The sequence below is a fragment of the Schistocerca nitens genome, unplaced genomic scaffold, assembly GCF_023898315.1.
Source record: "Schistocerca nitens isolate TAMUIC-IGC-003100 unplaced genomic scaffold, iqSchNite1.1 HiC_scaffold_168, whole genome shotgun sequence".
Lineage (NCBI taxonomy): Eukaryota > Metazoa > Arthropoda > Insecta > Orthoptera > Acrididae > Schistocerca > Schistocerca nitens.
The window spans coordinates 365,712-389,851 of record NW_026045709.1 but is presented as its reverse complement, the minus strand read 5'-3'; the positions used below and the strand labels follow the sequence as shown (position 1 = coordinate 389,851).

At 53.1% G+C, this 24,140-nt stretch overlaps 13 non-coding genes and 1 pseudogene across 13 annotated transcripts; all 14 read right to left on the bottom strand.

Annotated features, from left to right (window-relative positions):
* Positions 1-278: 278 nt before the first annotated feature.
* Positions 279-471, bottom strand: LOC126219182 (U2 spliceosomal RNA). Its single transcript, XR_007542650.1, has one exon. It is a non-coding gene; the product is annotated as a U2 spliceosomal RNA (small nuclear RNA).
* A 757-nt stretch (positions 472-1,228) lies between these two features.
* Positions 1,229-1,421, bottom strand: LOC126219159 (U2 spliceosomal RNA). The gene has a single exon (XR_007542636.1). It is a non-coding gene; the product is annotated as a U2 spliceosomal RNA (small nuclear RNA).
* A 753-nt stretch (positions 1,422-2,174) lies between these two features.
* On the bottom strand, positions 2,175-2,367 carry LOC126219170 (U2 spliceosomal RNA). Its single transcript, XR_007542645.1, has one exon. It is a non-coding gene; the product is annotated as a U2 spliceosomal RNA (small nuclear RNA).
* A 755-nt stretch (positions 2,368-3,122) lies between these two features.
* Positions 3,123-3,315, bottom strand: LOC126219158 (U2 spliceosomal RNA). The gene has a single exon (XR_007542635.1). It is a non-coding gene; the product is annotated as a U2 spliceosomal RNA (small nuclear RNA).
* Positions 3,316-7,936: 4,621 nt separating this feature from the next.
* Positions 7,937-8,129, bottom strand: LOC126219146 (U2 spliceosomal RNA). Its single transcript, XR_007542624.1, has one exon. It is a non-coding gene; the product is annotated as a U2 spliceosomal RNA (small nuclear RNA).
* A 759-nt stretch (positions 8,130-8,888) lies between these two features.
* Positions 8,889-9,081, bottom strand: LOC126219231 (U2 spliceosomal RNA). Its single transcript, XR_007542691.1, has one exon. It is a non-coding gene; the product is annotated as a U2 spliceosomal RNA (small nuclear RNA).
* A 750-nt stretch (positions 9,082-9,831) lies between these two features.
* Positions 9,832-10,024, bottom strand: LOC126219219 (U2 spliceosomal RNA). Its single transcript, XR_007542680.1, has one exon. It is a non-coding gene; the product is annotated as a U2 spliceosomal RNA (small nuclear RNA).
* Positions 10,025-10,785: 761 nt separating this feature from the next.
* Positions 10,786-10,978, bottom strand: LOC126219207 (U2 spliceosomal RNA). The gene has a single exon (XR_007542669.1). It is a non-coding gene; the product is annotated as a U2 spliceosomal RNA (small nuclear RNA).
* A 758-nt stretch (positions 10,979-11,736) lies between these two features.
* LOC126219163 (U2 spliceosomal RNA) lies at positions 11,737-11,924 on the bottom strand. The gene has a single exon (XR_007542639.1). It is a non-coding gene; the product is annotated as a U2 spliceosomal RNA (small nuclear RNA).
* A 77-nt stretch (positions 11,925-12,001) lies between these two features.
* Positions 12,002-12,177, bottom strand: LOC126219174 (U2 spliceosomal RNA; annotated as a pseudogene).
* Positions 12,178-12,749: 572 nt separating this feature from the next.
* LOC126219171 (U2 spliceosomal RNA) lies at positions 12,750-12,943 on the bottom strand. Its single transcript, XR_007542646.1, has one exon. It is a non-coding gene; the product is annotated as a U2 spliceosomal RNA (small nuclear RNA).
* A 78-nt stretch (positions 12,944-13,021) lies between these two features.
* On the bottom strand, positions 13,022-13,214 carry LOC126219195 (U2 spliceosomal RNA). The gene has a single exon (XR_007542658.1). It is a non-coding gene; the product is annotated as a U2 spliceosomal RNA (small nuclear RNA).
* A 754-nt stretch (positions 13,215-13,968) lies between these two features.
* On the bottom strand, positions 13,969-14,158 carry LOC126219181 (U2 spliceosomal RNA). The gene has a single exon (XR_007542649.1). It is a non-coding gene; the product is annotated as a U2 spliceosomal RNA (small nuclear RNA).
* A 6,152-nt stretch (positions 14,159-20,310) lies between these two features.
* LOC126219180 (U2 spliceosomal RNA) lies at positions 20,311-20,500 on the bottom strand. The gene has a single exon (XR_007542648.1). It is a non-coding gene; the product is annotated as a U2 spliceosomal RNA (small nuclear RNA).
* Positions 20,501-24,140: the final 3,640 nt, after the last annotated feature.

Here is a 24,140-nt window from a genome sequence, read left to right as displayed (position 1 = left end):
GGCCGGACCATAAGAGACGCCATCGAGGCATCCGAAGGCACTGTCCTGTGCCCCCATAAATTACCAGCCTAGTGTAATGCGGCTGCAAGAGCGGTCAAGCACACAGCAAAAAAAAAAGAAAAAAAAAGTACTTAAGATAATCTAAATTAATTAAAACAATACGTGGTGTGTAAGCAGCTAACTACTGGGGACATCAACATCTACGACAAGTTTTGTCACCAGCTGAATATCTGATCACTGCAGAATATTAGCCCATTTCAGGCTATGTTTTAATTAATTTTAGGTGGGCCGATCCCGGCGGTACTGCAATGCCGGGCCAACCCGCGACAGAGGTGGAGCAAGCCCCTAGCACTCCGTCATGAGCCAAAAATGAGTTTAATATTCTGGTCCTGCGATGCAGGACGTATCAGATACTAAGCTGATAAGAACAGATACTACACTTTGATCTTAGCCAAAAGGCCGAGAAGCGATAAGGAAAATCCGCAGTGGAAGGGCCTAAATGCTTGCAGCGTGTGCGCTCCACATGTGGGAGTGACACACGGTGGTACGGGCCGATATGGCAACAGGCGACCGTCGAAAACATCGCAAAAGCGAGTGCCGGAAGGAACGACATTTCACGAGAGCACTCATCAACAGCCCAGTACTAGCCTCCATGTCGAAGAGTAAACTGCGACTCCCATTTGAACGCCGCTAGCTGCCAGGGCAGCGGAGAAGCCGTGACGCCGCCCCACAGCAGCGCCAGGACGGCGCGAGCTAGACCGTCGCGAGGCCGGCGCAAGCTACACCTAGCCGAGTGCTTACATCGTCCACCGCCAACTGCATATGTGTGTGTGTGTGTGTGTACACACGTATTCTGCGTGCGTGCGGCGGCGGCGGCGGCGGCGGCGGCGACGACGTTCGCGAGGAGCTAAGGTCATAACTCCAAAAAAATTATTTAAAATTATTTGTGGCCGGACCATAAGAGACGCCATCGAGGCATCCGAAGGCACTGTCCTGTGCCCCCATAAATTACCAGCCTAGTGTAATGCGGCTGCAAGAGCGGTCAAGCACACAGCAAAAAAAAAAAAGAAAAAAAAAGTACTTAAGATAATCTAAATTAATTAAAACAATACGTGGTGTGTAAGCAGCTAACTACTGGGGACATCGACATCTACGACAAGTTTTGTCACCAGCTGAATATCTGATCACTGCAGAATATTAGCCCATTTCAGGCTATGTTTTAATTAATTTTAGGTGGGCCGATCCCGGCGGTACTGCGATGCCGGGCCAACCCGCGACAGAGGTGGAGCAAGCCCCTAGCACTCCGTCATGAGCCAAAAATGAGTTTAATATTCTGGTCCTGCGATGCAGGACGTATCAGATACTAAGCTGATAAGAACAGATACTACACTTTGATCTTAGCCAAAAGGCCGAGAAGCGATAAGGAAAATCCGCAGTGGAAGGGCCTAAATGCTTGCAGCGTGTGCGCTCCACATGTGGGAGTGACACACGGTGGTACGGGCCGATATGGCAACAGGCGACCGTCGAAAACATCGCAAAAGCGAGTGCCGGAAGGAACGACATTTCACGAGAGCACTCATCAACAGCCCAGTACTAGCCTCCATGTCGAAGAGTAAACTGCGACTCCCATTTGAACGCCGCTAGCTGCCAGGGCAGCGGAGAAGCCGTGACGCCGCCCCACAGCAGCGCCAGGACGGCGCGAGCTAGACCGTCGCGAGGCCGGCGCAAGCTACACCTAGCCGAGTGCTTACATCGTCCACCGCCAACTGCATATGTGTGTGTGTGTGTGTACACACGTATTCTGCGTGCGTGCGGCGGCGGCGGCGGCGGCGGCGGCGACGACGTTCGCGAGGAGCTAAGGTCATAACTCCAAAAAAATTATTTAAAATTATTTGTGGCCGGACCATAAGAGACGCCATCGAGGCATCCGAAGGCACTGTCCTGTGCCCCCATAAATTACCAGCCTAGTGTAATGCGGCTGCAAGAGCGGTCAAGCACACAGCAAAAAAAAAAGAAAAAAAAAGTACTTAAGATAATCTAAATTAATTAAAACAATACGTGGTGTGTAAGCAGCTAACTACTGGGGACATCGACATCTACGACAAGTTTTGTCACCAGCTGAATATCTGATCACTGCAGAATATTAGCCCATTTCAGGCTATGTTTTAATTAATTTTAGGTGGGCCGATCCCGGCGGTACTGCAATGCCGGGCCAACCCGCGACAGAGGTGGAGCAAGCCCCTAGCACTCCGTCATGAGCCAAAAATGAGTTTAATATTCTGGTCCTGCGATGCAGGACGTATCAGATACTAAGCTGATAAGAACAGATACTACACTTTGATCTTAGCCAAAAGGCCGAGAAGCGATAAGGAAAATCCGCAGTGGAAGGGCCTAAATGCTTGCAGCGTGTGCGCTCCACATGTGGGAGTGACACACGGTGGTACGGGCCGATATGGCAACAGGCGACCGTCGAAAACATCGCAAAAGCGAGTGCCGGAAGGAACGACATTTCACGAGAGCACTCATCAACAGCCCAGTACTAGCCTCCATGTCGAAGAGTAAACTGCGACTCCCATTTGAACGCCGCTAGCTGCCAGGGCAGCGGAGAAGCCGTGACGCCGCCCCACAGCAGCGCCAGGACGGCGCGAGCTAGACCGTCGCGAGGCCGGCGCAAGCTACACCTAGCCGAGTGCTTACATCGTCCACCGCCAACTGCATATGTGTGTGTGTGTGTGTGTACACACGTATTCTGCGTGCGTGCGGCGGCGGCGGCGGCGGCGGCGGCGACGACGTTCGCGAGGAGCTAAGGTCATAACTCCAAAAAAATTATTTAAAATTATTTGTGGCCGGACCATAAGAGACGCCATCGAGGCATCCGAAGGCACTGTCCTGTGCCCCCATAAATTACCAGCCTAGTGTAATGCGGCTGCAAGAGCGGTCAAGCACACAGCAAAAAAAAAAGAAAAAAAAAGTACTTAAGATAATCTAAATTAATTAAAACAATACGTGGTGTGTAAGCAGCTAACTACTGGGGACATCGACATCTACGACAAGTTTTGTCACCAGCTGAATATCTGATCACTGCAGAATATTAGCCCATTTCAGGCTATGTTTTAATTAATTTTAGGTGGGCCGATCCCGGCGGTACTGCAATGCCGGGCCAACCCGCGACAGAGGTGGAGCAAGCCCCTAGCACTCCGTCATGAGCCAAAAATGAGTTTAATATTCTGGTCCTGCGATGCAGGACGTATCAGATACTAAGCTGATAAGAACAGATACTACACTTTGATCTTAGCCAAAAGGCCGAGAAGCGATAAGGAAAATCCTTTTTTTTTTTTTTTTCTTTATTGTTATTTTATCACCTTATACAAAGGCGGGCTGTCAGCAGCACAATACGCCGCTCTTCAGCCTCGAGTTTGGCAACAAGTAGTACAGAAAGGTGGCACAGAGCAGACAGTAAAAACGGTGGTCAAAAAATGTAGACACTAAAAATCGAAAAAACATGGAGCCGTTCACGCCGGACGAGAAACATCACTAACACTGGGCGACATGATGCACAGAACACGGATGATGATGGCGACGGCACGTGAACGGTGGTGGCGTGACGGCGAACAACACTACACACAAACGAAGGCACACACACGAAACACTGACGGCGATGATCTCCGGCGCGCGAATGTTCACTGAGCGTGTACGAGTCCGGGGACCTGCCAAGAGAGGAGGTGGAGGAGGAGGAAGGGGAAGGGGAACGGGAGAGGGGAGAGCAGAGATGCCATGGGCAAAGGAGAGAGGAGGAGGGAGGAAGGGGGAGGGGAAGCCCGGGGGAGAGGGGAGGAGGGAAGGGGGAAAGGAAAGAGAAGGGAAGGGAAGGGAGGGAGGGAGGGTGCCTAAAGGATAGGACACAGGAGGTGGGGGGGTGGATCAAAGTTGATAGGAGGGGTAGATGCAGGGAAGGAGGACATCATCAGGGAGGGGGAGCTGGCGGAAGCCACCTTGGGAGAGGGTAAGGAGGGTGGAGAGATGGAGACCGGGTGGGATATGGGAGTATAGGCGCGGCAGCGGGCGGGGGTGGGAGAGGATCGGGGAGACGAGCGGGTGAGGAGGATCGAGTTTACGGGAGGTGTATAGGATTCGTATCCTTTCGAGGAAGAGGAGGAGGTGGGGGAAGGGGATAAGATCATACAGGATCCGCGTGGGGGAGGGGAGACGGATGCGATAGGCAAGGCGGAGAGCATGGCGTTCAAGGATTTGGAGGGATTTATAAAAGGAAGGGGGGGCGGAGATCCAGGCTGGATGGGCGTAGCAGAGGATAGGGCGGATGAGGGACTTATAGGTGTGGAGGATGGTGGAGGGGTCCAGACCCCACGTACGGCCGGAAAGGAGCTTGAGGAGACGGAGTCGGGAACGTGCCTTGGCTTGGATTGTCTGGAGATGGGGAGTCCAGGAGAGGCGACGGTCGAGGGTGACGCCAAGGTACTTAAGGGTGGGGGTGAGAGCGATGGGACGGCCATAAACGGTGAGATAGAAATCAAGGAGGCGGAAGGAAGGGGTGGTTTTGCCTACAATGATCGCCTGGGTTTTGGAAGGATTGACCTTGAGCAACCACTGGTTGCACCAAGCGGTGAACCGGTCAAGATGGGATTGGAGAAGGTGTTGGGAGCGTTGCAGGGTGGGGGCAAGGGCAAGGAAGGCGGTGTCATCGGCAAACTGGAGAAGGTGGACGGGGGCTGGCGGCGGCGGCATGTCCGCCGTGTACAAGAGGTACAGAAGGGGGGAGAGGACGGAGCCTTGGGGCACACCGGCAGAGGGGAAAAAGGTGTAGGAATCTGCGTTATGGATGGTGACATAGGAAGGACGGCGGGAGAGAAAGGAGCCGATCAGACGGACGTAGTTAATGGGAAGGGCGAAGGTTTGGAGCTTGAAGAGGAGACCGGAATGCCATACGCGGTCATAGGCACGTTCGAGGTCCAGGGAGAGGAAGATTGCGGAGCGACGGGAATTAAGCTGTTCGGAAAGGAGATGAGTGAGGTGAAGGAGAAGGTCGTTGGAAGAGAAGGACGGCCGAAAGCCACACTGGGTAACGGGAAGAAGGCGGTGCTGGCGGAGATGCTGGTGGATGCGGCGGGTGAGGATAGATTCCAGGACCTTGCTGAAGACCGAGGTAAGGCTGATGGGGCGGTAGGAGGAGACGGCGGACGGTGGTTTGCCGGGTTTAAGGAACATGAGGATACGGGAGGTTTTCCACAGGTCGGGGTAGTAACCGGTGGACAGGACTACATTGTAGAGCCTGGCCAGGGTGGAGAGGAAAGAGATAGGAGCTTCACGAAGGTGGCGGTAGGTGACACGATCGTGACCAGGAGCGGTGTTGCGTTTCGTGCGGAGTGTAGCAATGAGATCCTGTGTAGTGATAGGGGCATTGAGTTCCGTGTGTGCAATGTTGTCCAAGTACTGGAAACCAGGAGCGAGGGGAGGGGAAGAGGTGTCAGTTCGATCGCGGATATCCGGGAAGAGGGAGTAATCGAACTGGGGATCATCGGGGATGGAAAATACATCGGAGAGGTAGGAGGCAAAGTGATTGGCCTTACTAAGGGAGTCAGGGAAAGGGTGATCATCATGGAGAAGAGGATAATAGGGGGAGGGTTTAGTTCCGGTAAGGCGACGGAAGGCCGACCAGAACTTGGACGAGTTGATTGGTAGGGTAGCATTGAAACGGGTGCATGTCTGCCGCCAGTCCCGGCGTTTCTTAGCCGCGAGCAAATTACGAATGTGTCGCTGGAGTTGCCGGTGGCGTCGTAGTGTGTCCGGGTCACGCGTGCGGAGGAAGGCACGGTAGAGACGACGGGATTCACGGAGGAGGAGAACGGCCTGTGGGGGCAAGGTAGGACGGTGGGGGTGGATGGCGACAGTAGGGACGTGGGCCTCCACGGCCTCAGACAAGGTCTGCCGGAGAAAGGAGGCGGCTTGGGTGACATCGTCCGGGCGGTGGTAGGTGAGAGGGTGGCTATCGACCTGGGTGGAAAGGGTATCCCGGTAGGCATTCCAGTCGGCGCGGGAATAGTCGTGGACATACTTAGGGGGAGGGTCAGTACGAGGGTCGGGGCGAGGGCGACGACCGTCTGAAACGGTGAGGAGGACAGGGAGATGGTCGCTACCAATAGGCTCCAGGACATCCACCGTTATGCGGCCAAGGAGGTTGGGGGAGGAGAGGATAACATCAGGAGTGGAGTTGGATTCGGGACGGGTGTGCTGGGGGATGGGAATGAGGTCACCTTGAAGGGAGGAGAGGAACCGATGCCACCGCCGTAACTGGGTGGCGGAACGACTATGGATGTTGAGGTCGGCGGCGATCACGTAAGAGGAGAAGGTACGGTCAATGTGGGAGAGGAAGTCGAAGGGAATAGGGGCGTTAGGGCGGACATAGACGGTGGCGCAGGTAACGGTAAGGCCAGGGAAGAAGAGACTAAGGATCAGGTGTTCGGTGGGGTCGGGAAGGAGAGGTTGGAGCCGAACGGGGATCTGGCGATGGTGCCCAATGGCAACTCCGCCACGCGCAATGGGGAGGGGATTGTCGGAGCGGTGGAGGAGGTAGGGCGAAGTGTGGACGGTGTGGTGGGGTTGGAGGAAGGTTTCATTAAGGATGAAGGCGTCCACGCGGTGGGAGGCAAGGGTATGGAGAAAGAGGTTCTTGTTGGCGGGGAGGGAGCGGATGTTGTTGAAAAGGATACGATGCTGTCGCGCCATGACAAGGATTTAAACGAGGGTGTCAAGGCGGGAGAAGGTGAAATGGGCCTGGTTATTGGAATAGGTGGCGAACATTTTAAGGTGGAATATGGAACGGGCGGCGAGGGAGATCTGTTGTAGGGTGTGGGGGCGCTGAAAGGGATGGACATTCTGAAGGACGATGGTGAGGAACCTGATGATGTCCTCAGCAGTGGGGGGGGGACGAAGGGAATTGCCAGGAGGGGTGGGGGCGTCCAGGGGACGGACAGGGACGGTGAGTTCAGGAGTGGTGGGAGGGGGTCGGGCTTTACATTTTTGGGAGTACGTGGGATGGGGGAGGTTGCAGGTATTGCAGGAGGGAGGGGATTGGAGATTAGGGCACTGCCGGAGGAAGTGCGCTTGCCGACAATGCGGGCAGGTGGGGGCCTCGCGGCATTCAGCTGTTGGATGCGCATTATAGCGCAAGGAAAATCCGCAGTGGAAGGGCCTAAATGCTTGCAGCGTGTGCGCTCCACATGTGGGAGTGACACACGGTGGTACGGGCCGATATGGCAACAGGCGACCGTCGAAAACATCGCAAAAGCGAGTGCCGGAAGGAACGACATTTCACGAGAGCACTCATCAACAGCCCAGTACTAGCCTCCATGTCGAAGAGTAAACTGCGACTCCCATTTGAACGCCGCTAGCTGCCAGGGCAGCGGAGAAGCCGTGACGCCGCCCCACAGCAGCGCCAGGACGGCGCGAGCTAGACCGTCGCGAGGCCGGCGCAAGCTACACCTAGCCGAGTGCTTACATCGTCCACCGCCAACTGCATATGTGTGTGTGTGTGTGTACACACGTATTCTGCGTGCGTGCGGCGGCGGCGGCGGCGGCGGCGGCGACGACGTTCGCGAGGAGCTAAGGTCATAACTCCAAAAAAATTATTTAAAATTATTTGTGGCCGGACCATAAGAGACGCCATCGAGGCATCCGAAGGCACTGTCCTGTGCCCCCATAAATTACCAGCCTAGTGTAATGCGGCTGCAAGAGCGGTCAAGCACACAGCAAAAAAAAAAGAAAAAAAAAGTACTTAAGATAATCTAAATTAATTAAAACAATACGTGGTGTGTAAGCAGCTAACTACTGGGGACATCGACATCTACGACAAGTTTTGTCACCAGCTGAATATCTGATCACTGCAGAATATTAGCCCATTTCAGGCTATGTTTTAATTAATTTTAGGTGGGCCGATCCCGGCGGTACTGCAATGCCGGGCCAACCCGCGACAGAGGTGGAGCAAGCCCCTAGCACTCCGTCATGAGCCAAAAATGAGTTTAATATTCTGGTCCTGCGATGCAGGACGTATCAGATACTAAGCTGATAAGAACAGATACTACACTTTGATCTTAGCCAAAAGGCCGAGAAGCGATAAGGAAAATCCGCAGTGGAAGGGCCTAAATGCTTGCAGCGTGTGCGCTCCACATGTGGGAGTGACACACGGTGGTACGGGCCGATATGGCAACAGGCGACCGTCGAAAACATCGCAAAAGCGAGTGCCGGAAGGAACGACATTTCACGAGAGCACTCATCAACAGCCCAGTACTAGCCTCCATGTCGAAGAGTAAACTGCGACTCCCATTTGAACGCCGCTAGCTGCCAGGGCAGCGGAGAAGCCGTGACGCCGCCCCACAGCAGCGCCAGGACGGCGCGAGCTAGACCGTCGCGAGGCCGGCGCAAGCTACACCTAGCCGAGTGCTTACATCGTCCACCGCCAACTGCATATGTGTGTGTGTGTGTGTGTACACACGTATTCTGCGTGCGTGCGGCGGCGGCGGCGGCGGCGGCGGCGACGACGTTCGCGAGGAGCTAAGGTCATAACTCCAAAAAAAAATTATTTAAAATTATTTGTGGCCGGACCATAAGAGACGCCATCGAGGCATCCGAAGGCACTGTCCTGTGCCCCCATAAATTACCAGCCTAGTGTAATGCGGCTGCAAGAGCGGTCAAGCACACAGCAAAAAAAAAAAAGAAAAAAAAAGTACTTAAGATAATCTAAATTAATTAAAACAATACGTGGTGTGTAAGCAGCTAACTACTGGGGACATCGACATCTACGACAAGTTTTGTCACCAGCTGAATATCTGATCACTGCAGAATATTAGCCCATTTCAGGCTATGTTTTAATTAATTTTAGGTGGGCCGATCCCGGCGGTACTGCAATGCCGGGCCAACCCGCGACAGAGGTGGAGCAAGCCCCTAGCACTCCGTCATGAGCCAAAAATGAGTTTAATATTCTGGTCCTGCGATGCAGGACGTATCAGATACTAAGCTGATAAGAACAGATACTACACTTTGATCTTAGCCAAAAGGCCGAGAAGCGATAAGGAAAATCCGCAGTGGAAGGGCCTAAATGCTTGCAGCGTGTGCGCTCCACATGTGGGAGTGACACACGGTGGTACGGGCCGATATGGCAACAGGCGACCGTCGAAAACATCGCAAAAGCGAGTGCCGGAAGGAACGACATTTCACGAGAGCACTCATCAACAGCCCAGTACTAGCCTCCATGTCGAAGAGTAAACTGCGACTCCCATTTGAACGCCGCTAGCTGCCAGGGCAGCGGAGAAGCCGTGACGCCGCCCCACAGCAGCGCCAGGACGGCGCGAGCTAGACCGTCGCGAGGCCGGCGCAAGCTACACCTAGCCGAGTGCTTACATCGTCCACCGCCAACTGCATATGTGTGTGTGTGTGTGTGTACACACGTATTCTGCGTGCGTGCGGCGGCGGCGGCGGCGGCGACGACGTTCGCGAGGAGCTAAGGTCATAACTCCAAAAAAATTATTTAAAATTATTTGTGGCCGGACCATAAGAGACGCCATCGAGGCATCCGAAGGCACTGTCCTGTGCCCCCATAAATTACCAGCCTAGTGTAATGCGGCTGCAAGAGCGGTCAAGCACACAGCAAAAAAAAAAAGAAAAAAAAAGTACTTAAGATAATCTAAATTAATTAAAACAATACGTGGTGTGTAAGCAGCTAACTACTGGGGACATCGACATCTACGACAAGTTTTGTCACCAGCTGAATATCTGATCACTGCAGAATATTAGCCCATTTCAGGCTATGTTTTAATTAATTTTAGGTGGGCCGATCCCGGCGGTACTGCAATGCCGGGCCAACCCGCGACAGAGGTGGAGCAAGCCCCTAGCACTCCGTCATGAGCCAAAAATGAGTTTAATATTCTGGTCCTGCGATGCAGGACGTATCAGATACTAAGCTGATAAGAACAGATACTACACTTTGATCTTAGCCAAAAGGCCGAGAAGCGATAAGGAAAATCCGCAGTGGAAGGGCCTAAATGCTTGCAGCGTGTGCGCTCCACATGTGGGAGTGACACACGGTGGTACGGGCCGATATGGCAACAGGCGACCGTCGAAAACATCGCAAAAGCGAGTGCCGGAAGGAACGACATTTCACGAGAGCACTCATCAACAGCCCAGTACTAGCCTCCATGTCGAAGAGTAAACTGCGACTCCCATTTGAACGCCGCTAGCTGCCAGGGCAGCGGAGAAGCCGTGACGCCGCCCCACAGCAGCGCCAGGACGGCGCGAGCTAGACCGTCGCGAGGCCGGCGCAAGCTACACCTAGCCGAGTGCTTACATCGTCCACCGCCAACTGCATATGTGTGTGTGTGTGTGTGTACACACGTATTCTGCGTGCGTGCGGCGGCGGCGGCGGCGGCGGCGGCGGCGGCGACGACGTTCGCGAGGAGCTAAGGTCATAACTCCAAAAAAATTATTTAAAATTATTTGTGGCCGGACCATAAGAGACGCCATCGAGGCATCCGAAGGCACTGTCCTGTGCCCCCATAAATTACCAGCCTAGTGTAATGCGGCTGCAAGAGCGGTCAAGCACACAGCAAAAAAAAAAGAAAAAAAAAGTACTTAAGATAATCTAAATTAATTAAAACAATACGTGGTGTGTAAGCAGCTAACTACTGGGGACATCGACATCTACGACAAGTTTTGTCACCAGCTGAATATCTGATCACTGCAGAATATTAGCCCATTTCAGGCTATGTTTTAATTAATTTTAGGTGGGCCGATCCCGGCGGTACTGCAATGCCGGGCCAACCCGCGACAGAGGTGGAGCAAGCCCCTAGCACTCCGTCATGAGCCAAAAATGAGTTTAATATTCTGGTCCTGCGATGCAGGACGTATCAGATACTAAGCTGATAAGAACAGATACTACACTTTGATCTTAGCCAAAAGGCCGAGAAGCGATAAGGAAAATCCGCAGTGGAAGGGCCTAAATGCTTGCAGCGTGTGCGCTCCACATGTGGGAGTGACACACGGTGGTACGGGCCGATATGGCAACAGGCGACCGTCGAAAACATCGCAAAAGCGAGTGCCGGAAGGAACGACATTTCACGAGAGCACTCATCAACAGCCCAGTACTAGCCTCCATGTCGAAGAGTAAACTGCGACTCCCATTTGAACGCCGCTAGCTGCCAGGGCAGCGGAGAAGCCGTGACGCCGCCCCACAGCAGCGCCAGGACGGCGCGAGCTAGACCGTCGCGAGGCCGGCGCAAGCTACACCTAGCCGAGTGCTTACATCGTCCACCGCCAACTGCATATGTGTGTGTGTGTGTGTGTGTACACACGTATTCTGCGTGCGTGCGGCGGCGGCGGCGGCGGCGGCGGCGACGACGTTCGCGAGGAGCTAAGGTCATAACTCCAAAAAAATTATTTAAAATTATTTGTGGCCGGACCATAAGAGACGCCATCGAGGCATCCGAAGGCACTGTCCTGTGCCCCCATAAATTACCAGCCTAGTGTAATGCGGCTGCAAGAGCGGTCAAGCACACAGCAAAAAAAAAAAGAAAAAAAAAGTACTTAAGATAATCTAAATTAATTAAAACAATACGTGGTGTGTAAGCAGCTAACTACTGGGGACATCGACATCTACGACAAGTTTTGTCACCAGCTGAATATCTGATCACTGCAGAATATTAGCCCATTTCAGGCTATGTTTTAATTAATTTTAGGTGGGCCGATCCCGGCGGTACTGCAATGCCGGGCCAACCCGCGACAGAGGTGGAGCAAGCCCCTAGCACTCCGTCATGAGCCAAAAATGAGTTTAATATTCTGGTCCTGCGATGCAGGACGTATCAGATACTAAGCTGATAAGAACAGATACTACACTTTTTTTTTTTTTTTTTAAAGACAACTACGACAAGTTTTGCTATCAGCGGAATATTTGATCACTGCAGAATATTAACCCATTTCAAGCTGTGTTTTAATTAATTTTAGGTGGGCCGATCCCGGCGGTACTGCAATGCCGGGCCAACCCGCGACAGAGGTGGAGCAAGCCCCTAGCACTCCGTCATGAGCCAAAAATGAGTTTAATATTCTGGTCCTGCGATGCAGGACGTATCAGATATTAAGCTGATAAGAACAGATACTACACTTTTTTTTTGTTTTGTTTGTTTTTTTTTATTTATTTTTTTTGTTTCTTTTTTTTTCTTTATTTTTTTTCTTTTTTTTTTCTTTTTTTTTTTTTTTAATAATACATTATATAAGCGCCAGGCCGGCGCGAGCTAGACCGTCGCGAGGCCGGCGCGAGCTACACCTAGCCGAGTGCTTACATCGTCCACCGCCAACTGCATATGTGTGTGTGTGTGTGTACACACGTATTCTGCGTGCGTGCGGCGGCGGCGACGACGTTCGCGAGGAGCTAAGGTCATAACTCCAAAAAATTTATTTAAAATTATCTGTGGCCGGACCATAAGAGACGCCAACGAGGCATCCGAAGGCACTGTCCTGTGCCCCCATAAATTACCAGCCTAGTGTAATGCGGCTGCAAGAGCGGTCAAGCACACAGCAAAAAAAAAAGAAAAAAAAAGTACTTAAGATAATCTAAATTAATTAAAACAATACGTGGTGTGTAAGCAGCTAACTACTGGGGACATCGACATCTACGACAAGTTTTGTCACCAGCTGAATATCTGATCACTGCAGAATATTAACCCATTTCAGGCTATGTTTTAATTAATTTTAGGTGGGCCGATCCCGGCGGTACTGCAATGCCGGGCCAACCCGCGACAGAGGTGGAGCAAGCCCCTAGCACTCCGTCATGAGCCAAAAATGAGTTTAATATTCTGGTCCTGCGATGCAGGACGTATCAGATACTAAGCTGATAAGAACAGATACTACACTTTTTTTTTTTTTTTTTTTTTTTTAAAGACAACTACGACAAGTTTTGCTATCAGCGGAATATCTGATCACTGCAGAATATTAACCCATTTCAAGCTGTGTTTTAATTAATTTTAGGTGGGCCGATCCCGGCGGTACTGCAATGCCGGGCCAACCCGCGACAGAGGTGGAGCAAGCCCCTAGCACTCCGTCATGAGCCAAAAATGAGTTTAATATTCTGGTCCTGCGATGCAGGACGTATCAGATACTAAGCTGATAAGAACAGATACTACACTTTGATCTTAGCCAAAAGGCCGAGAAGCGATAAGGAAAATCCGCAGTGGAAGGGCCTAAATGCTTGCAGCGTGTGCGCTCCACATGTGGGAGTGACACACGGTGGTACGGGCCGATATGGCAACAGGCGACCGTCGAAAACATCGCAAAAGCGAGTGCCGGAAGGAACGACATTTCACGAGAGCACTCATCAACAGCCCAGTACTAGCCTCCATGTCGAAGAGTAAACTGCGACTCCCATTTGAACGCCGCTAGCTGCCAGGGCAGCGGAGAAGCCGTGACGCCGCCCCACAGCAGCGCCAGGACGGCGCGAGCTAGACCGTCGCGAGGCCGGCGCAAGCTACACCTAGCCGAGTGCTTACATCGTCCACCGCCAACTGCATATGTGTGTGTGTGTGTGTGTACACACGTATTCTGCGTGCGTGCGGCGGCGGCGGCGGCGGCGGCGGCGACGACGTTCGCGAGGAGCTAAGGTCATAACTCCAAAAAAATTATTTAAAATTATTTGTGGCCGGACCATAAGAGACGCCATCGAGGCATCCGAAGGCACTGTCCTGTGCCCCCATAAATTACCAGCCTAGTGTAATGCGGCTGCAAGAGCGGTCAAGCACACAGCAAAAAAAAAGAAAAAAAAAGTACTTAAGATAATCTAAATTAATTAAAACAATACGTGGTGTGTAAGCAGCTAACTACTGGGGACATCGACATCTACGACAAGTTTTGTCACCAGCTGAATATCTGATCACTGCAGAATATTAACCCATTTCAGGCTATGTTTTAATTAATTTTAGGTGGGCCGATCCCGGCGGTACTGCAATGCCGGGCCAACCCGCGACAGAGGTGGAGCAAGCCCCTAGCACTCCGTCATGAGCCAAAAATGAGTTTAATATTCTGGTCCTGCGATGCAGGACGTATCAGATACTAAGCTGATAAGAACAGATACTACACCTTTTTTTTTTTTTTTTTACTACACTTTTTTTTTTTTTTTTTCCTTGTCCTCTCCAAATTTGCCGCCATCCTCGTGTGTCAACGCAGCACGTTAAGCTGTGTGCTGGTAGTGGCAAGCCTTATTGCCAGAAAATGAAAATAAAAAAAACAGAGGCACACTCTGCTATGCCACATGGAACGTCGACACAATACTCAGAAACACACCTCACTCTGCAGGTGTGAAGCAATTGGTGGTTTTGAACTAAAAGAAATAAAGAAAGAAAGACATAAATGAAGGCAAAGTAAAACCAGGGACGGCAGGACACACAAATGAAACGGAACTGGCGAGATAATCCCATCGCCCATAGAAATAACGAAGGAAAATCCTCTAAGAACATTACTTGTTTTCCAATTTTTCCAGAATTACTCATAAATGTTTTCTCAATTCCCAGGGAACCAATTGTCAAATCAGTTGTATCACAGAATAGCCTACGCCAGTGATGCCCAGAAGGCCAATGCCAAATTTAGGGTATACTAGGTGCTGTAGTTAACCCTGAACACCTTTTGGTATCCATGAATCACGGCAACCTTCAAAAATCGAGCAAAGGTATTGGTGTATGTCCGTTCAGATTCCATCAGACGATGCTGGCTCCACAGGTAATCCATGAAGGTGACAGCATCGGTGAGGGAAAGGTCATAGATCGTGAAAATGGTGTGGCCCAAGAGCCACACCATTGCGTTACGTCGCGTCCGGGGGTTGGTTTGAAGATCAGGGGTAAGGAACCAGTCGATGGATACATTGTACGGTGTCGTCCCACCAATCAGCGCTAAGAGCCCACGGGCAAGGGCCCACACTTCCGTGACGAGGGGGCAGAGGAGACGGTGTTCTCTGGTATCGATGTCACCACACCGGCCGCAAGCAGCCGATGGCCGTAGACGGATGGCCGCCAGGCGATGATTGGTGGGAATCAAGTTGTTGACGACACGATACCAGAGCGCCGAAACTTCCGTGGGAAGGGCGGAGTTGTTGATATTAGCCCAAACATGGCGCCAAATGACGGATGGTCGTCTGCCCTCCAATTTATGCGGTGTGGGCTGGCCGCGAAGTGCATGGTAAAGGCGCCGCGATGTGCGCGCCTTGTCCGTGGCCACTGGGAGAACATAACTGCGGTGGAGATAATAGTCTTTTACCGTCGTCAGCCGGAACGGAATATGCGTCAAACACACCGGTGCACGCGCCGAGTGTGGACGATAACGGTCGAAGAGGACCGCTGTAGTCCCGCCTGGGTCGGCGTCGCGCAAAGTGGCAACACGGTGAATCAGCAGGGCCGCACATTTCCGGGAAAAGTCAATGAGGCCGAGGCCACCATCGACCTTCGGCAGCGTACAAGTCAGCGCATCAACCTTGAACAGCGCATGCCGCCACAAAAGCCAATATACCGCTTGTGATATGGCTCGGCCGATCTGTTTGGGTCGCGTAAGGAGTTGGGCGACATACCATGCCCGTGATAGGAGATAACCATTAATCAGCTGGACGCGTTGATGGAGGTCGAGTCGCCGATCAGCGTGGCTCACGCAAAGGTTTCGGATGCGTGTTAGAAGCCGCCGCCACGTGAGGGTTAACATACGCTGCGGACAGGCAGTCACCTCAAGACCCAAGATACGCTGTTCCCCCACAACGCGGTACCAGGGGCGTTCGACGGTCAACGAACGGGGCCCTAGCGGAAGCAGCACGGTCTTGTTGGGATTTAACTGAGCACCGGAGGCCCGTTCGTAGACGTCGAGGACGCGGCGAACGGAATCGATGTCCCTGGCGTTAGCAACAAACACACCAACGTCGTCGGCGTAGGCCGCACAGCGGAAGGTGACGCCTGGAAGAGCGACACCGTCGACCAACCGGCCAATGTCACGCAGCATGGGGTCTAGCGCTAAGGCAAACAGATACATCGACAAGGGACATCCCTGTCGAACCGACCGTCTGATAGGAATGGGGCGCGACCGGCAACCGTTCACCACGACAGTGGAATTCGCCCCATGCAAGAAGTTGCGGATGATGCGTATGAAGCGCTCCCCAAAACCCATCCGCGACATAACGGCCAGCAGGTAAGGGTGCGAGACTCTGTCAAAGGCACCGGCGAAGTCCAAGGAAAGAATGGCAGCTGAGGTGCGAGTGTCGGCGGTGAGGAGGACAACATCGCGGTACAGGGAAGCGGCGGTGAAGATGTTCCGACGCGAAACGCCACAGGATTGAGTGGGGCAAAGTACCTTAGTCATCGCCTGTTTGAGACGAGAGGCCACACATCGTGCCACCAACTTATAGTCAGTGTTAAGAACAGTGATAGGACGCAGGTCCTGAGCTCGACAGTGGCCAGTCACCTTTGGAATAAGGGCAATACGTCCAGTTAAAAATTCGGCGGGTAAGTCGCATCCAGCGAAAATCTCCTCGCACATTGTGCAGAAACGGTCGCCGAGCAGGTCCCAAAATTGTCGGTAGAACTCATAAGGGAGACCGTCGGGGCCAGGTGACTTGTGTCCCGGACAGGCACGGAGGACAGATGTGAGTTCAGCGAGTGTCAGTGGCTCGGTTAAAGAGCCGCGGTCATGACGATCCAAAGAAGTTGGCACCCCACTGATAAGTGCATGTTGGGCGGCGACGTCGACCTCAACATCCTGGAAGAGGTTGGTGAAATGGTCCGTCAGGTGTTGGAGGACTTCACGGTAGTCTGTGATACGCGTACCATCGTCTGCTTTAAGGCGCAGAATGGCGTTCTTCTTGGCACGAGTTCGTTCAGAGGCAAGGTGATAGATGGATGGCCTCTCGCCTTCAATCAGGTATTCAGTACGACACCGCACCACCATACCGTCGGCTTTCTCCCGAGAGAAGCAAAGGATTTTCGCTTTAATTTTGTTGAGGCGCATGCGGAGCTGATCATACCTGTCAGCAGGAAGAGTCAGGGCGTCAATGAGACACTGCTGATAGAAGGCTAACGTGCTACGTTTCCAGTGGGCGACGTCGCGACTATATTGTCGGAGAACACGTCGCAGCCGGGGTTTCGCACAGCGGAGCCACCAAACCACCGTGGTAGGGTACCGGGAAGTGTCCGTGAGACAGTCCTGCCATGTTTTCGTGACAAGAGCACGAAGTTCGGGCATTGGCAGATGAAGGGTATTCATCTTCCAAAAGGTGCCACGAGGAACCGGGGCTGGACCCGCGATACGCAAGGAACACGAGTACGCACAGTGGTCACTAAAGGCCACGGGTATGACTTGGACGGCACAAAGGGCGGGAGTCAAATCAGTCGAGACATAAACACGATCTATACGGCTGGCTCCAGTGGGATAGATGTGGGTAAATTGCGTGTAGGCGGGATGAAAGTGGCGCCACGTGTCAGTAAGGTCAGCCGCTCGAAGGAGTGAAGCGAGCGCTTCACACCGCATAGGCGTCGGGACCTGGTCAACTCCGGCTACCACACAGTTGAAGTCTCCGCCAAAGACAATAGGGCGACGAGCTGCTAAGAAAGGGGGGATATCAGACTGAAAAAGTGTCGTTCTGTCATGCCTGTGGTTAGCACCGGAAGGAGCATAGACATTTAGAAAAAGGACATCTTGAAGGATACATGCAAGGACACGACCGTTGGGGAGCGTGGTAACATGGGATGGAGTGAACTCTGATCGGTAGAGCAAAGCAGTACCCCGCCGGGCGTCAGGGTCGATGTTATACAGTGCCTCATAACCAACTAGGTCAGATAGAAAAGGGGCACAAACCTCCTGGAGAAATACCACATCAAACGCACCAAGGCGGAGAAAGTCCTTCAAAGAGCGAAGTTTGACCGGATTGGAGATGGAGTTAATATTGACCGTTAAAAGGGAGAGGGCTCCCGGCGGACGGTCAAAGGCAGGCATGGGAGAGCAACACAGAGGAAATAACGGCAGGTAGGGTCACGGCCGTAGGGAAGCAGGTGTGGAAACATCCACATCGGAACCCCGCTATATCACCCCGGATGTGAGAAAATAATACCAAGCAGCTCATGTGGGGAAAGCCCACTCAATCACGCATATCATCGCCCTCGTCGTCAGCCCAGTTCAGGCCTCCCCCATCGGCAGGATAGTCCGAGCCAGGCGGCGCAGACGGTTCGGACGCAGTAGGATGTGAAAGGGTACGAGTACGCTGCAGTGGCTGATCGCTACCCTGGTCATGTTTCCGTTTTGCAGGGATCGCTCCCCGATCTCGCGATGAACTGATAAGAGCCTCTAGTTGTCGAGCAGTTTGCCGCATACCGCCCGAGCGGTCAGCGGAAACAGAGCGGGAAACTGAGGAGGCCTGAGAGTCAGTCTCACTGCCGCTTTCAGGGGGACGGAAAACGTCCGCCGCCTCCGCCGATTGGTCTGGGTTCGCCTTCTTGCGTCGATGACGACGGCGGGGGGACTTAGCGTCATCTGCCGGGAGGGGCGGGGTAGGAATAACGACCTCCATCTGTTCTACAGCGACCACATCACTCACCATAGCGGGCACATCAGCCGCCGCCGGCGGTACCGCCTCAACGGGCGCCCGGTCCGGGACGGGTTCGTCAACCGGTGCACTGGGTGCCGGTTGCACTGCATCTGGCGGGGGTGACACGTCAGGCCGCTCAGCGGGACGGCGGGCACCACCCGCCACTACCTCGCTGAGGAGAGGCACAAGGTCGGTACCAGCAGCGCGTTCCCGCGGCAGTTGCACAGGGCGCCGGCGCGGGCAATCCACGCGGAGATGCTCCGTCGATTGACAAAGGGAGCAAGTCTGCGGTTGCCCAATATAGGTGACCTGGGCCCTGGTACTCGCAATATTTAAATACGACGGTACGTGCTGGCGGAGGTCCATGCGGACACTACGAACGCCGCTGTTGCCCTGGAAGCGGTAGGCACTGCCCCACCTCTCATTCGTGATGCTGAGCACCGTGCCATACCGCGACAAGACACGGCCGATGACTTCATTCGGACACTCAGGGGGTACGTTGAACACCCGCACAGTCCGTATGCCAAACCCAGACGGCACGATTGTCACTGTACCAACACTGCCATCGAAATAGCGGAACGGATGTTCGCCCGCTAGAGCCAGGCCATACTTTTCGTATTGCTCCTGGTTGACGAATTTCACAAATAACGAAAACAAGACGAAATCCAGTTGGAAGGTGTCAACATCATGTTCCGGTACACGTAGATCGCCAAAAATCCATTCTTGTATTTCAAACGCGGTCGGCCGTCTTGCGGCTCTGTCGAACACACACTGAATACTATTCGACCGATTGGTCATGTCACCGCAAAAATGTCAACGACGGAGAAATAAAGAACAAACGAAACCTCGATCGCTATACGCGAGAGGTGACCCAAACCCGCGACAGAGCCCAACAGAACGCTCCGCTCGCGGGGTGCTTCTTAGCCAAAAGGCCGAGAAGCGATAAGGAAAATCCGCAGTGGAAGGGCCTAAATGCTTGCAGCGTGTGCGCTCCACATGTGGGAGTGACACACGGTGGTACGGGCCGATATGGCAACAGGCGACCGTCGAAAACATCGCAAAAGCGAGTGCCGGAAGGAACGACATTTCACGAGAGCACTCATCAACAGCCCAGTACTAGCCTCCATGTCGAAGAGTAAACTGCGACTCCCATTTGAACGCCGCTAGCTGCCAGGGCAGCGGAGAAGCCGTGACGCCGCCCCACAGCAGCGCCAGGCCGGCGCGAGCTAGACCGTCGCGAGGCCGGCGCGAGCTACACCTAGCCGAGTGCTTACATCGTCCACCGCCAACTGCATATGTGTGTGTGTGTGTGTGTACACACGTATTCTGCGTGCGTGCGGCGGCGGCGGCGGCGGCGGCGGCGACGACGTTCGCGAGGAGCTAAGGTCATAACTCCAAAAAAATTATTTAAAATTATCTGTGGCCGGACCATAAGAGACGCCAACGAGGCATCCGAAGGCACTGTCCTGTGCCCCCATAAATTACCAGCCTAGTGTAATGCGGCTGCAAGAGCGGTCAAGCACACAGCAAAAAAAAAAAAAAAAAAAAAGAAAAAAAAGTACTTAAGATAATCTAAATTAATTAAAACAATACGTGGTGTGTAAGCAGCTAACTACTGGGGACATCGACATCTACGACAAGTTTTGTCACCAGCTGAATATCTGATCACTGCAGAATATTAGCCCATTTCAGGCTATGTTTTAATTAATTTTAGGTGGGCCGATCCCGGCGGTACTGCAATGCCGGGCCAACCCGCGACAGAGGTGGAGCAAGCCCCTAGCACTCCGTCATGAGCCAAAAATGAGTTTAATATTCTGGTCCTGCGATGCAGGACGTATCAGATACTAAGCTGATAAGAACAGATACTACACCTTTTTTTTTTTTTTTTTACTACACTTTTTTTTTTTTTTTCCTTGTCCTCTCCAAATTTGCCGCCATCCTCGTGTGTCAACGCAGCACGTTAAGCTGTGTGCTGGTAGTGGCAAGCCTTATTGCCAGAAAATGAAAATAAAAAAAACAGAGGCACACTCTGCTATGCCACATGGAACGTCGACACAATACTCAGAAACACACCTCACTCTGCAGGTGTGAAGCAATTGGTGGTTTTGAACTAAAAGAAATAAAGAAAGAAAGACATAAATGAAGGCAAAGTAAAACCAGGGACGGCAGGACACACAAATGAAACGGAACTGGCGAGATAATCCCATCGCCCATAGAAATAACGAAGGAAAATCCTCTAAGAACATTACTTGTTTTCCAATTTTTCCAGAATTACTCATAAATGTTTTCTCAATTCCCAGGGAACCAATTGTCAAATCAGTTGTATCACAGAATAGCCTACGCCAGTGATGCCCAGAAGGCCAATGCCAAATTTAGGGTATACTAGGTGCTGTAGTTAACCCTGAACACCTTTTGGTATCCATGAATCACGGCAACCTTCAAAAATCGAGCAAAGGTATTGGTGTATGTCCGTTCAGATTCCATCAGACGATGCTGGCTCCACAGGTAATCCATGAAGGTGACAGCATCGGTGAGGGAAAGGTCATAGATCGTGAAAATGGTGTGGCCCAAGAGCCACACCATTGCGTTACGTCGCGTCCGGGGGTTGGTTTGAAGATCAGGGGTAAGGAACCAGTCGATGGATACATTGTACGGTGTCGTCCCACCAATCAGCGCTAAGAGCCCACGGGCAAGGGCCCACACTTCCGTGACGAGGGGGCAGAGGAGACGGTGTTCTCTGGTATCGATGTCACCACACCGGCCGCAAGCAGCCGATGGCCGTAGACGGATGGCCGCCAGGCGATGATTGGTGGGAATCAAGTTGTTGACGACACGATACCAGAGCGCCGAAACTTCCGTGGGAAGGGCGGAGTTGTTGATATTAGCCCAAACATGGCGCCAAATGACGGATGGTCGTCTGCCCTCCAATTTATGCGGTGTGGGCTGGCCGCGAAGTGCATGGTAAAGGCGCCGCGATGTGCGCGCCTTGTCCGTGGCCACTGGGAGAACATAACTGCGGTGGAGATAATAGTCTTTTACCGTCGTCAGCCGGAACGGAATATGCGTCAAACACACCGGTGCACGCGCCGAGTGTGGACGATAACGGTCGAAGAGGACCGCTGTAGTCCCGCCTGGGTCGGCGTCGCGCAAAGTGGCAACACGGTGAATCAGCAGGGCCGCACATTTCCGGGAAAAGTCAATGAGGCCGAGGCCACCATCGACCTTCGGCAGCGTACAAGTCAGCGCATCAACCTTGAACAGCGCATGCCGCCACAAAAGCCAATATACCGCTTGTGATATGGCTCGGCCGATCTGTTTGGGTCGCGTAAGGAGTTGGGCGACATACCATGCCCGTGATAGGAGATAACCATTAATCAGCTGGACGCGTTGATGGAGGTCGAGTCGCCGATCAGCGTGGCTCACGCAAAGGTTTCGGATGCGTGTTAGAAGCCGCCGCCACGTGAGGGTTAACATACGCTGCGGACAGGCAGTCACCTCAAGACCCAAGATACGCTGTTCCCCCACAACGCGGTACCAGGGGCGTTCGACGGTCAACGAACGGGGCCCTAGCGGAAGCAGCACGGTCTTGTTGGGATTTAACTGAGCACCGGAGGCCCGTTCGTAGACGTCGAGGACGCGGCGAACGGAATCGATGTCCCTGGCGTTAGCAACAAACACACCAACGTCGTCGGCGTAGGCCGCACAGCGGAAGGTGACGCCTGGAAGAGCGACACCGTCGACCAACCGGCCAATGTCACGCAGCATGGGGTCTAGCGCTAAGGCAAACAGATACATCGACAAGGGACATCCCTGTCGAACCGACCGTCTGATAGGAATGGGGCGCGACCGGCAACCGTTCACCACGACAGTGGAATTCGCCCCATGCAAGAAGTTGCGGATGATGCGTATGAAGCGCTCCCCAAAACCCATCCGCGACATAACGGCCAGCAGGTAAGGGTGCGAGACTCTGTCAAAGGCACCGGCGAAGTCCAAGGAAAGAATGGCAGCTGAGGTGCGAGTGTCGGCGGTGAGGAGGACAACATCGCGGTACAGGGAAGCGGCGGTGAAGATGTTCCGACGCGAAACGCCACAGGATTGAGTGGGGCAAAGTACCTTAGTCATCGCCTGTTTGAGACGAGAGGCCACACATCGTGCCACCAACTTATAGTCAGTGTTAAGAACAGTGATAGGACGCAGGTCCTGAGCTCGACAGTGGCCAGTCACCTTTGGAATAAGGGCAATACGTCCAGTTAAAAATTCGGCGGGTAAGTCGCATCCAGCGAAAATCTCCTCGCACATTGTGCAGAAACGGTCGCCGAGCAGGTCCCAAAATTGTCGGTAGAACTCATAAGGGAGACCGTCGGGGCCAGGTGACTTGTGTCCCGGACAGGCACGGAGGACAGATGTGAGTTCAGCGAGTGTCAGTGGCTCGGTTAAAGAGCCGCGGTCATGACGATCCAAAGAAGTTGGCACCCCACTGATAAGTGCATGTTGGGCGGCGACGTCGACCTCAACATCCTGGAAGAGGTTGGTGAAATGGTCCGTCAGGTGTTGGAGGACTTCACGGTAGTCTGTGATACGCGTACCATCGTCTGCTTTAAGGCGCAGAATGGCGTTCTTCTTGGCACGAGTTCGTTCAGAGGCAAGGTGATAGATGGATGGCCTCTCGCCTTCAATCAGGTATTCAGTACGACACCGCACCACCATACCGTCGGCTTTCTCCCGAGAGAAGCAAAGGATTTTCGCTTTAATTTTGTTGAGGCGCATGCGGAGCTGATCATACCTGTCAGCAGGAAGAGTCAGGGCGTCAATGAGACACTGCTGATAGAAGGCTAACGTGCTACGTTTCCAGTGGGCGACGTCGCGACTATATTGTCGGAGAACACGTCGCAGCCGGGGTTTCGCACAGCGGAGCCACCAAACCACCGTGGTAGGGTACCGGGAAGTGTCCGTGAGACAGTCCTGCCATGTTTTCGTGACAAGAGCACGAAGTTCGGGCATTGGCAGATGAAGGGTATTCATCTTCCAAAAGGTGCCACGAGGAACCGGGGCTGGACCCGCGATACGCAAGGAACACGAGTACGCACAGTGGTCACTAAAGGCCACGGGTATGACTTGGACGGCACAAAGGGCGGGAGTCAAATCAGTCGAGACATAAACACGATCTATACGGCTGGCTCCAGTGGGATAGATGTGGGTAAATTGCGTGTAGGCGGGATGAAAGTGGCGCCACGTGTCAGTAAGGTCAGCCGCTCGAAGGAGTGAAGCGAGCGCTTCACACCGCATAGGCGTCGGGACCTGGTCAACTCCGGCTACCACACAGTTGAAGTCTCCGCCAAAGACAATAGGGCGACGAGCTGCTAAGAAAGGGGGGATATCAGACTGAAAAAGTGTCGTTCTGTCATGCCTGTGGTTAGCACCGGAAGGAGCATAGACATTTAGAAAAAGGACATCTTGAAGGATACATGCAAGGACACGACCGTTGGGGAGCGTGGTAACATGGGATGGAGTGAACTCTGATCGGTAGAGCAAAGCAGTA